This window comes from Dryobates pubescens, chromosome 25 (genome assembly GCF_014839835.1).
Source record: "Dryobates pubescens isolate bDryPub1 chromosome 25, bDryPub1.pri, whole genome shotgun sequence".
NCBI classification, from domain to species: Eukaryota; Metazoa; Chordata; class Aves; order Piciformes; family Picidae; genus Dryobates; species Dryobates pubescens.
In genome coordinates, this window is record NC_071636.1 from 13,060,151 (window position 1) to 13,073,555 (window position 13,405).

General features: G+C 45.4%; 1 protein-coding gene across 18 annotated transcripts in view; it reads left to right on the top strand.

Annotated features, from left to right (window-relative positions):
* FBRSL1 (fibrosin like 1) overlaps nucleotides 1-13,405 on the top strand; it is a 560,475-nt gene that overhangs the window by 519,935 nt on the left and 27,135 nt on the right. The window lies entirely within an intron of this gene.

The following is a 13,405-nucleotide window of genomic DNA, read 5'->3' on the forward strand; positions in this document are numbered from 1 at the left end:
CCCCACAGCTTGGGTTCTGCCCGCTGAGGCATTTCATTTGCAATCACTGGATTGGTTAACCATTTGGGGGCCATTAGAACAAATGCACTTCTTAAAAAGAAGGAATCTCCTCCTGCAAAGATCTACTATATAATCTCCAGTTGGTGAGCAAAGGAGCCTCAAACCACTGCTGAAAGGCTGAGTGAGGACCTGCATCATCACTGCCAGTTCTTTGTGAGCCTCTTTGGTGCGGAAGCTATAAATTGCTTCTAACTGTGCTGAGATTTCCTATCAGTTGCAAATGCTTACTATTTATGAGCCTTGCCTCATGTAGAGGGCAGTACTCCTCCAGCCTGTGTGATCTGGTGTTGATGGGGAGCAGGTGGCTTTGGGTAGAGATATGAAGGCTCAGTTCTGACTTCACAGGGAACTGCTTGCAGGGAAATGCAGTTTTAATGAGTGAAAGATGTTGTCTGCTGTGCTGATGTGGAGTGGAAACTCTCAAGAATTAGTTTGGACCCCTCTTTCCTCTCCTAATATGCAAGAATCTGGGGTTACAGGAGTTTGCCAAACCTGAGTTGCTGCTTAGTGCTGAGCTTCTGCTTGTTTGTGTTTCTGCTGTTTGGAAGAACTGTGACATGGAGAGGACTTGAAGGGAAAGCTTACAGTGAATTCAATAGGATTGTTGGTACACATGGCAAACATGTGAAAACAAGACTATGAATTATGCAGCAATTACTGTCTTGGAAAAGTATCTGCAGGCTAAGCCCAGATACTTGTCTCTTTCTTTCACCCAATACTGAATAAAAATGTGCAGCAGTTTCACATGAAGTAATTCCTGTGATTATGCTTAGAGATGTCTGAGTCTCTACTTGTTTGGTGCCTAAAACAGAGGTTAGTTCTGTGGCAGTGCCTGTCCAGTTCCAGCTCAGAGGGTAATGTGGGGATTACAAGCATTGAGGCTGTGCCTGGGAAGAGGGAGATGGCAGCACTGTGTGCTGCTGGGGCTCCCAGCAAATCCCATCACCCAGAGACCTCAATTAGTAGAGCAGAGGATGCTCTACTGGGTGGATCTGCCTCACTACAGTGAATAGTCCTCATGCATGTCAGAATCCTAGGTGTCTTCCCCTGTCTTTCACAACCTGCAGCTGAAAGTACCACTTGGACCCATCAGCCTTGTAGAAGTTGTGCTTATATCTCGCAGTCACAGCAGGGCCACTACAGTGGATGCAAAGAGACTCCAAGGAATCAGCCGGAAGAGGAGTGAAGGGAAAGCATTTGGGTTCACAAGTCTTCAGTTACTGATTTGGGCTTTCTGCACATCACAGCAGCCCAAGCAACCTAGCACCATCCAGCACCCTCCAGCCTTGTGAGGTTTCTTTCCGGAGCCATAAACCCTCATGCAAGAAGTGATTCAAGAGTACCTTTTCATTAATGGGGTGTGATTCCATTGCAGTGCACAACACAGAGTTCCTCTGTTAGATCTCACTAGATGCCAGATCTTACATTATCCTCAAGTATTTCTGGCACCACAGTATTTCCCCAATTTCTCCTGCCCGTTGAAGAATTCACACTTCATCAGAGGAGAAAGCTGGAAGGAACTTGGTGGCTCCGTTTCACACACTCTGAGATCATGCTGAAAGAGCTTGCCTTATGCTGTGCAGTGAAGTACTCTTTTCTTTTCCTTATTGCATACCAAGCCACTCTTCCTGTTTTGAAGGAAGCAATCAATCATCTGACACATTTTCCTTCTCGAGCATGCTGCAGCACTGTCCTTGACAGGCTGCTGTGTTCTCAAAGTTTTGTCTTCTCTTGAGCCACAATTTTTTTTTTTTTTATAAGATCTTGATGCAGCAACTTCCACTATGGGGAGTGGAAAACCAGCCACAACTTCTCAGGAATTCACAGAATCACAGAAACATTCAGGTTGCAAAAGACCCTCAGGATCGCCAAGTCCAACTGAGAACCCTACTCGACAAAGTTTGTCCCTAAACCATATCCCCAAGCACCACATCAAACCACCTTCAAACACGTCCAGGGGCGGTGACTCGGTCGGCACTCGGTGCCATGGTCTAGTCATGAGGTCTGTGGTGACAGGTTGGACTTGATGATCTTTGAGGTCTCTTCCAACCTTGGTGATACTGTGATACTGTGACTCAACCACCTCCTTGGGCAGCACATTCCAATGCCTGACCACTCTTCCTATGCAACATCTTTTCCTAATGTCCAGTCTAAACCTACCATAACTAGAGGCCATTCCCTCTTGTTCTGTCACTAATTACCTGTGAGTAGAAACCAGCATCAGCCTCTCTACATCATCCTTTCAGGTAGTTGTAGACAGCAATGAGGTCTCCTCTCAGTCTCCTCTTTTCCAAACTAAGTAGCCCCAGCTCCCTCAGTCGCTCCTCATAAGATTTGTTCTCCAGGCTGTTCCCCAGCTTTGTTGTCCTCCTCTGCACTGGCTCCAGCACCTCCACATCTCCAGGCTGTTCCCCAGCTTTGTTGTCCTCCTCTGCACTGGCTCCAGCACCTCCACATCTCGTGTATTCAGGTGCACAAAACTGGACACAGCATTTGAGGTGTGGCCTCAGCAGAGCTGAGTACAAGGGGACAATCACCTCCCTACTCCTGCTGGACACAGCCTTTCTGATACAAGCCAGGATGCCACTGGCTTTTTTGGCCACCTGGGCACACTGCTTGCTCATAATTGTGAAGTTAGAAATTGAAGGAAAGCTCCTCAATTATAAAACTTTGGTAGCTGCTGGTGATTCAGCGCCCCATGCACAGCACAGTCTGGCTCTCTTGATGGTTATAGAGGCTGTTTCAAGGCAGGGTGGACCTTCTCAATCTTAAAAAGCAAAAGGCCATCTGTGGCTTCTTAATGCTGTTTACAAACCCTTTTTGCTTGTACTGTGCTTGTCAGTAGCTGTATTTATTCATTGCTCACTCTGTGAATTAAAACGTTGAGGCAGCTTCTGGCATGCTCCTTCCGGCACATCCTTTTGGAGTGAATATTGGGTTGCCATAGGGACCAAATCCAAAGGGCACACACCATTCAACTAAATGTTCCCTGATTAACAACTTGCAGCTTGTCCCTTGAATATTTTAATTATCCATGATGCAACTTGAAATGTGGTGGAATGTGTTCAGTCTGTTAAGTTCAGTATCTCCATGTTTCTTAAGATGCTATTCCAGCAGCTCTAGAGCTGGATTTTGGCTGTGCCTAAGGAGTGAGGTTGGAAACCCTCCTGCTCCTGAGCCTGCAGGGAAATTCTTCCAGGTATTGTGTATTGACCCTAGATGCCCAACAAAGTTAACCAAAAGAGATGCTACTGCATAACTACAGGCAAAACGGAGGCAATGTGGTAACAGCTAGATGTGTTGTTTCAGAGTAGTAGGAAAGTATCTGCCTGGAAGGTGCCTCTGTGCCTGGGAATGAGAAGGGAGAGCAGTGGGAGGCTGCGGGCTATGGGGAGCTGCTGGCTGGAAAGCCCTATCTGACAAGCACCCCATCTCGAGTGTTGTGTTCCTATATGACAAGCATATTAGCACAAGTGACAGCAGTTACTGAACTCTGAGTGCTGGACTTAAGAAATAAATGAGACAGGATTTTGCTAATTTGTGCCTGGTCAGTAGTCACTCCTTTCAGAGCCTGTTTAGCAGAGACTAGGTCACCTGGCAGCAGAACTTTCCATTCTCCCAACTCCGCCATAACCTCAGGTAATGGAATTGAGTCAAGTTACTGAGAGAGTTTCTAAACAGGTCTGTTTGCTACCACTTGCAGTCTTTCAGTTCTGGCTTTTCTGGGCCAGAAAAGCAGCTCTGGCCCTTCAAGTGCTGATCACACAGAGGCACAATAGGTCTTTTTCTGCAGTCTTCTGACATTTAGTGAAGAGCACTGCAGACTTAAATCCATTAGAAATTACTCCTGCTGTCTTTGTTATCCCTGAAAGTTTAAATAGCAGAGCCTCCTACTTGCTGAAACCATGGGTCTAGCAGGCACTAAGTATGAGGGAAATGGGCAGGTTTTGTGGCTCCTTAGTTTTATCACAGCTCCACCGGTGAGTTTCCTTCCATAGCATCTTAAAGGGTCTGATATGTGCTTCCAGTAAAAATGTTTAGAAAGCACAGAATTTGATGCATGTGGTCATCTAGAGACCAGAGATGAGCTCTTTTGCTGGACATGTGTGTAAGGTGTTGGATTTTGAGCTGATGTAGTTCACATGAGTAGCATGTGCCACATTCCAGACAGGAGATCCCTACACAATTTGATCTTTCTAACTTCAGTTATAACCTCTGATCTTCAGGGAGGAAGAAAACTTGTCTGGGCTCTTTCTGCCTCTGCTTCAGCGAGGAACAGATAATCTCTCTCCCTGCCTCCGTTTTGCAAAAGCTACTTGTGTGTCTGCTGGTGGAAAGCCCTGGTGAGATCCCAGCGCCTCTACCTGCTTGTTTTCTTGTGTTGCCTGAGTCGGTGTCATTTTGTGTGTGTGTGTGCTGAGCCACGGCCAAGGCTGTTTCAACACATCCGACAGTGATCTGGCAAGGGGAAGGAGCAGTAACGTGACACTCATCGCAGAGAGGAGCCAGTGCCTGCAGGCTGAAGGGTAGGGTATGAACTCGTCTTGATTAGCTTCGTGGTGTGGGTCCATCACCACTTAATTGGCTGCCAATAGCCTCCCTAATGAAGGATGATGGATGGCACTCAGGGGCCTGCTTGAAGGGGCCAGCCCATCAGGAGCAAGGACTCGTGCAGAAATGTGGCTCTCACCTGGAAAGGATGTGGGAGCTAAGTAGCAGGGCTTGAGTGCAGGAGGGTACTCTGCCTTGCATCAGGACAAACATCAGTTGTCTTCCAAAGCAGAGATGGGTATTTCTGTGACCCTGCACACGCTTGGCTGGTTAGGATGATCATCATCTGTTCCCAGCAGAGATGATCTGGTGTTCAAGAATGTTCTCCTTTGCCTTTTTCTGGTTTTGGTTAGCAAGTGTGCATTCTCAGCCCAGCCGTTGACTTAACTTCTCCAGGCTGGAAGGTCTGAAAGGTCATTTGCACTCCTCCAGCACAGTCTCACTTTCTGATTTTACTTGGAATGATTCTTTGGGAGTTTGGAGTTCTCTGATGTCACTTAAGGGGAAAAAAAAAAAAATATCAAAACCTTCATAAGACTGTGCAGATGAAACAAAATTGTTGTCTTAGCCCACACAGGGTATTATGCAGCCTGGCAGATCCCTTCCTTGTAGCAATAAGAAAAGGATTTGGCATTTAACCTCTTGAAATTAAACCAGAGTGTGAACTTCAATAGTTCAATCTTATCAGGGCTTTGCTAGAATAACAAATTGTGAAAAAATGTAATCATGTCTCCAATGTGACCTTGGCAGATCTGCCTCTGTGATGTGAGAGAGATTAGGTAACTCTAAGCAGATGTCTGTTTATTTTGAAAATAATAGTTATAAAATCTCTCTTCTTTTTTTTTCTTTCTTTCTTCTTTTTCCCCCCCTGGTTTGTGTTCACTGCCTGTGAAAGACAGGGCAGAGAGAATTGTGGTCTGCTCGGAGCTCGCTGTAACAAGCTGCTCTATTATGCTGAGCAGTAATTGCTCTTGGAGGTTTGAGTTATCGATCTATTGGTGGGGGTTCAATTTCAGCGTAAAGACCTGTGTTCATGATTTAATTGGAGTGATTAATAACTCACTCACAGGCTAGATGGGAATCAATACGGATTTCAAACAGCACGAGTAGTACCTTTTCTCCTGTAATGTAGTAGTTGATGGTTTATTATTGGCTGTTGTTTTAGTTAAAATCATAAGATTCCTTGGTTAAAAAGCTTACAGCTGGAGCTCTTTGTGCTTTCTTGCTTTCACTTTGGGGGTGTTTTTCTAATAGCTTATTTATCTTGTCTTGCTCTGTCACTCAGATTAGGTGTACAGTATGCCACTGCACATAAAAAACCCCAAACCCAACACAGAGCAAAACAAGGCAAGCACACCTTTAGTAAGTAACTACAAGAAGCTTTGATAACATTCTGTGGCCAGGGTGATGGAGTGGCTCCTACGTCACTTGTTTTGAGGCCTCTGACATCTGCTTAGGAGCAGCACTGAAGAGATTGAGCCCTGCAGCGTTTGATTCACCATTATAGCCCCAGATTAAAAGCCTGTATGAAACTTTCAATCTCATTACAACGGCAGCATCCACAGTAGGTGCTTTAGCTGCAAATCCAGTTTCAGCTTTGCATTGAAATGTTGCCAGAAGCAGCATTGCTAGGAAAATGCAGTGTGACTTACTTTGGGGGGATTTGAATGGTGATCCTTCTTCCTTATGCTCTGGCCCCAATCCTTGTGTTTGGCACCCATTTTCATACAGCTCCTGCAGCTTTGGAGTGTCATCAGGCATGCTTACAGCTAACATGCCTGGATAGAGCATGGAAAGCTCCCAAATCTCCAAGAATAAAACATCCCATTAAAGAGCCATAAAGCAGCAAATCAGAGACAAGTCCAGAGGTCTTAATGCTGTTGCTCTTAGTTTGTAGAGGAGGGGGTGAAATCTTTCCGTGCTGCAAGCTTTCACAACAAAGGCTCTTATCTGCACAGCTGGCTAAGGAAAACATTTAGCATAGTGGTTTTGAATCATCTTTTGGATTTGCAGAGTCCAAGTGTTTTAATTTTAAATAAATGTTTCTTTAGGAAATCTCTCCTCCCGGTCCCAAAAGTGCCAGAGTAAAGGTACATTTGCCACGCTTGAGTTTTCAGTTGGGGGAGAAACCAAAACCATGCTGAAAGTATAAACGACTGAGCTGGAATGGTTGGCCCCTGGAGATGGTCAGGGCATCAGCATTGCTGCAGTGGTGTTGATCAACACATGGACAGAGCTGGCACTGGGGAGCGTGCAGGGGACATGTCCGTGTGGGTGTAAGAGGAGACAGGAGCTCCCTCTGCTCAGGTGCGCTCTTCACGTGAAAATCATGGAGCGTGTCAGCCTTCACTCTCGGGAGCTGCCGGCTTTGTGTTAAAAGTGTGAGATGTTTTCCTGGTCCTGACATTATGAAAATGACTTGAAGATGTTTTACTTTCAAACTTGGGTGTTTCAGAAAGGAGAAGGGGGGAGAGACACCCTTGGAAGTTAATTCCGAGGACCAAACTGACAGCTTTTTGCCAGTGTTGCTTTCTTCTGGGTTGAAAAGCTGAAGGCTTGTTACAGCCCCAGCATACAGCAATCTAGCAGGTTAAATGACTTGGGCAACACAGTTTATTAAAACTGGCAAGTGCTCGCTCCAGTTCCCTTCCTGATAGTCAAGGCTGTCTGGGAGAGTAATTGATAGTGGCAGCTGTTGGGAGGGTGTTTCAGATTGCAGCACGACGATTTGACTTGACAGACAGCTCTGCACAAATGAACTGAGTGATAGGGGCTGAATCCCAACCGGCTGGCGGAAGCCTCGCGCTGGAAGCCGCGGTGGCACTCGGTCACGGGGACAGGCTGGGGACCCTCCCTGTGAACAAAGAACCTGCTCCCTGCGTGCCAACGGCTGAGCTCAGCAGCGTGGAGTCAGGGCCAAGTGGGAAGGTTTGGGCTTGCACTTGGCTTACTTCCCTCAGTAGGATGTGTAAAATCCACCAGAGGCCTGCGATGCTCTGAGGAGCTAGCTCATGTCACAGGAGAGTATTTTATTGACATAACCTCATGTGCAATATGCTGCTGTCATGATGGAACTCATAGAATGGCCTAAGTTGGAACTGACTTTAGAGATCATCTACCCCAACCTCCCTGCCATGGCCTGGGACATCTCTCAGCTGCTCAAGGCCTCATCCAACCTGACCTTGAACACCCCCAGGGAGGACACAACCAAAACCTCCCTGGGCAGCCTATTCCAGAGTCTCACCACTCTTCATACTGAAAAACTTCTTCCTAAGATCCAGGCTAAACCTACTCTCCCTCAGCTTCAAACCAAGCTCATCATCTAATGTCTTCAATAGCACTCCCCTCCTGAAACACAATGAGAAAATCATCTATATAAGCAAAAAAAAACCCCAACTAGGGATGAAGACTTTGCATTTAAATATTGATTGTTCACTTGTAAGCACTCTACCAGTGTCAGTGTTATCCTTGCCAGTGCAAAATGCTTTGTTGTCTCTTCTGCTTATATGTGTTGCATATCCACAACACATTATGCAGCACTCTAAAAACTCAATTAAAGAAAAAAAAGAAAATAAAAAGAAAGGCTTAGTGAAGTTGATTGAACTTCTCCTTCTGTTATTTCTTTGTTTTGAGCTACTGCTGTGAAACAGTGTTTTTCTCTACTCACTCCCCATGCTGATGGTTCAAAACTTGTCTCTGGGATTCATCAGCCACCTCTGAATTGCTCAGCTTCTTGCTACATCTGCCCCTTCCATTCCTGTGGTGTGATGCTTTTGCAACATTTCTTGCTGGAATTACAGTGTGGAGCAGGGTTCATCCTAGCCAGCTTGGCCTGTGGCTGTTTTCAGGGATGTGGAGAGGGTGGAGAGATAGGCTGCAGATGGTGGTGGTTGTGTTTCTTGGGAAATTGCCATTGGTAAAGATGTCATTGATGGATGTGGGAGAGAAGTTTCTTTCTCACATCACCCCATCACCAGCACAGTCCGAATACAACAAGGGAGGCTGCAGAAAGACATCTGAATGACTCCACTTTTCTTTTGTTTTTTTCAAGAGACAAAAGAAAGGCATGCAGGCAAGATTAGATTATTTCCAATCACATTGTACGTGTGTTGACAGTCCCCTTTCAGCAGCAACCAGCAGCCTGCAAAGAGCAGGAGGCAGGGCTGGAACTGCTGTTGCCCTAAGTACTGTTTGTATAACACAGTAACTGCTTATTGGAGTTCTCAAAGCAGCCTTTACATGTTTAATCCCTTGCACTTGAGCTGCTCTTAATCAGCTTGAAAGCAAATTCCTGTAACAGAAAGGTTTAATTTGTGTCTGGGACGCTGTATTGTAGCTAGCCTCCAATGCCATGTAGTTACACACTGGCAGCCATGGGGATGGGCAGTGTGTGTGTGTTCCAATCACAGATCTTGAATTCACTGAAGTTTCATCTCAGAGCCATGGTGATGGTCTTTCGGGTTTAGGTAACTCCTTCTCAGTGACACTTTTTGCAGCAAGTTTATTAGTTGTAGCTGACTTTGGGATTAGCCTGAAACTTCAGCTCTTGTTCCTGTAGATTTCCAGAAGCAGTGGCTAAAGCACTCTGTGTGCTTTTAAAGGTTGTTAGAAGTTTTCTTCTCTACCAGATAAATAGGCCAAGACACAGGGAGGTTAAAATTTTGCCACCCTCCAAATGACAAATAGCTGATCAAGGAGGCAAGAGTCGCTAATCCCAGGTTGTCATTCTCTTGTTAGAGCATTTGCAGCCCTTTCCTCCCTGTCCCTTGCACTGAGTCATCATTCACCCTGTGAGATCAAGACATGTTTCACTGTCTGTGCATTTAAGAAAAGCCTCTCAATGGAAGGAGTCCAGAGTGTTTGGTTGGAAAATAAACAAAGTTGGCATGCTGAAAAGGGTAGCGCTCTGCATGGTGGAGAATGGCAGATGTGATCCAGCCTTCCCTTAGCATGGCTGAAACATGAATCACTGCAAATGTCACATTTCCTGTGAAAGGACGAGCTGAACTGACACGCGTTCAGGTTTAATTAAGGTTGAATTATTGGAGCTGACTGTCAAGTCTTAGGCAAATTGGCTCAGCCTGTTATCATTAAGCATGAAAATTACTCCAGGACTTGGTAAAAAATGAAGAGATTTTTGCCTCTAGAACATTGTTGTGTGGTCTGGTGGGTCTCTGCTTTTGTTGAGGCACTTGTGTTCAGCTCTGTAGGTCTGTCTACGGGGAAGGCTTAGATTAGAACCGAAGCACAGACATTTCCGAAAGGGTCTCAGTGAAACCTGATGCAGCTTGCACAGAAGAGAATACTCTCTTTCCTTGGGATATTTCCATGTGGGACCAGGAGTCAGCCTGGTCAGTTGGAAGGAACTTGGGCATACAAGAGTGTAGTTCTTTAGGAGGGATATTTGAGCACCCTCCAGAGAAACTGCAGAGTTTGAGATCCTGATCAGAATGGGCAACATCTGTCACTAAAACCATTAAAATTAACTTTCTGAGAGCTTTCAGGGAAGGTAGCTCAGAGACATCATGTGAATGAAGAGGAAAAAACTTGATTTGGAGGTTTTTGTGATAGTTATCATGATGAGGATCTTGTTAATAGCTAAGAAACCAGGTAATTATAGCCTTCAAAAATCATTGTTTCTTGGTTACACAGGGGAAATGGCCTCAAAATTGTCAGGATTCTGGAGGCCTCTGGAGTGTGGTTAGCTAGTGAGTGGGTATTGGAAACAGGCACTGAACAGGTGGAAGTAAGTGTTGGTAGAAGAGTGTGAAAGGAAAGAAAGAAGCCAAGATGTGCGTGTGTGTTCTTCAGTGTCAGAGTAAGTAAGGCTCTCACTGGAGTTAGCTGAGATGAAGGATCTTAAGCCTTTGCTAGTAGTGCCTCTTGTGTTTCCTGGAGCAGTAAGACACGTGGAAGAGATGTATTTCCATTTGGGCCTCTACTTTCCATTTTGTCCAAGTCTGTTTTACCAGAGACTTAAGTGAGGCACCTAAATGTGAGAAAAGTTTCCTATTCAGAAGGTTTGACTTCCAAGCACCAAGCAGGTCTCAGTGCCCATCATCACGGTCTTCCTTTAATTTCTCACCATGGTTTGTGCTGCCTTTGTTCACCTCTGGTTCCCTTCATCCATTGCATTCAGCCACACAAAGCAGTTTCTCTCTTGACTGCCTAACAGCCATCAGAAAGGGAAACAGCAAAGTTACCAAAATACCAGGATTCAGCCTCTGTCCTTCCTATGTGGTGGCCAAGAAGGGTTAGGGATTTTGCTGTCTCACCTATGGATGAATGCTGTATCTTTCCCTTCTGTGTGCTTCTGCTTTAGCTCAACATAGCTGCAAAAGGAGGGAAGATACTCACATTTATGCCTGTAGCTTTTCCAGAGGGAGGGGGGAAGAAGCATATGGGTATTTTCATTGCTGTTGAGAATGAACCACAAAAACATTTCCCAGTAGCACAACCTGAGAGATGCACATTGGCAGCAGAAATTAGCCACGTGGCCCTAGTACTGACTGGTACAACCAGGCTGGCTGGTCAATTCAGTCTGCAAGGAGCATGAGCTTTTGCTTTAAGAAAACTGCAAATGAGAACTAATGCTGAAACCACAGGGAATCAATAGTTGTACATAAAACTGGCCAAACAGCTGCTTTTAATGCAGGACTTTATTGATTTGTTTTGAATCTAATTGACTTTTTACTCAACTAACTTTTGTGGTGCCAGTGTGTTTTGAATATACACCATTAGTCTCCATTGCCTATAATTACACAATATGAAGTTTAACTCTGTAGGAAGAGACCTGTTGGATGGAAAGAGCTAATAGGCTCTCAGGAAACCTATGGTCAGGAATGAAAGCCAATTGCTTTTAATGGGTAGCTCCTGAAAAAAACAGTGAGATCTACAGCTGTGAATACACCTTCTCCAAAATGAACAGCGAGGGGACCCCTGGCTGGACTAATCAATGACAGTTTTTCCATGGCTAGGAATAAAATCTGAGGAAAACTTACAAACATGGATGGCATTCTAAAAGACGATGATGCACAAGAGCAAAGACAATTTGGTTTTAGAAATGAAATCTTTGTTACTGTGAATAGGGTCGGAACCGAGTCCAGTGACAATCTCCAAACCAGGACACCTGTGATGCATGAAGTCATCACTGAAAAAGAAATTCCTGAAACAAGAGTCAGCCTTCTGTTTGTAATTTAGGGCCACCAGACATTCTGTCAAACCTATAAAGGTGCACAAGGCACTGGACAGTACAGGGCTGATTGTACTTGCTGCCAGCCAGAGCACTGCTGTTTGGAAAGGCTTCTTCCTGTCATTTGTAGGTTTGAGGCCACAATTCTCAGCCACCTTCAGCTGATGAATATAATACATAGGTTTCCATTCCTTCTCTTTTCATATTCTGAATTTATTTATCTATGGGTTGGTTGATTGATGGATGGATGAAGGAAATGATGCAAAGGTGAGAGTGCAAGCAGAGCCAGAAGTAGTGTGGGAAACTGCCTTTTATCTCAAGGAAGAAGATGCCATCACCATGCGGGCATTTTGTGTTCAGCAAGTGAGCTGGTGTGCTCTGATTCATCGCTGTCCCCCTCATCTAATGCTGGCATGGGTGGCTCAGGTCATTGAGGCAGCAGCAGTGAGGACTCAGGCCTTTTACATTTGCAAACTCCTGGGTAGAGCATCTGCATGGCCAGAATTAGCTCGTGGGGTGTGTCGTGTGTGATTTCCACACCTCCTACAGCAGGAACTCACTCAGTGCTTTGATGAGACAGGAAAATTTCAAAGGTGGAATTTGTTTGTGAGGGTGTTGGGAGCATGCTAATGAGTGTAGGTAATGTCTCTTGCATGTCTTCAAGCCAGCTCAACACAAACAGCCCCCAGCTCCTTCTGGTGGGTAATAGAAGCATGTATCCTAAAAGTCACTCAGGAGAGCTGCGTGTGCATGTGGAACACGTGGCCAGCACTGGGTCTTGTACCCGATGAACAGCTTCTCTTGGACTTGTGGGTCTGTGTGCACTCCAGGGCACACAGTCTGTTGAAAAGGGAGTTACAGTGGGAGCTGAATCACATTCATGTTGGTCCTTTCAGTGGTTTTTGACCTTTTGGATATTGCTTGATCTGAAATACCTCTCCTTTCCTCCCTTTGCCCTTTCCAACTGGTTAGGCTGCTTTGTTTAGCTTAATTTATTTAAAACAAAAGAGATGCTTAGCATCACAGGGGGAGTCATTCCATATGGAATTCCCACATAAGGTGCATCTTGCAAGGTCACAGTGTTCTGGATAGTTTTGACATGTGGGACTTGCAGGGGTGTGCAATACTTAGGGTGAGCAGGACTACACTTGGGTGCTCACTGCACTTCTGACTGCATTTTTCCAGCTTTCTCTCTCTGTCCTTCTTCATCAGTGTGTGGCCAGTGCATGGCAGTGCCACAGCACAGCTTCGCTGCAGAGCTGTCCAATCCTTTGCTGCATGGAGATGATCCCAGGTAGTCTCCTCCCTAGAAGCCAGGTGGGGTTATCATCAATGAGTAGTGCTTGGGTCATCTGGAGCTGGAGCTGAGCCTAAACACAATGTAGATTACCTTGAAAGAGCACTGAGAAAAATGAGTTCATGATGAGCCTTAAAACCTACATGGAGCAGGAAATACTGTAGCAGTAACTTGAGACACACTCACACTCCTACTGTAGGTAACCTTGGGACGCTGTAGAAGTCACAAAGCTATGTTCTTTGTAGTGTGCATTCGTTTAATGACAGCTAAGTCTCTTGGACACATGCTAACAAGAAGCACAGAAC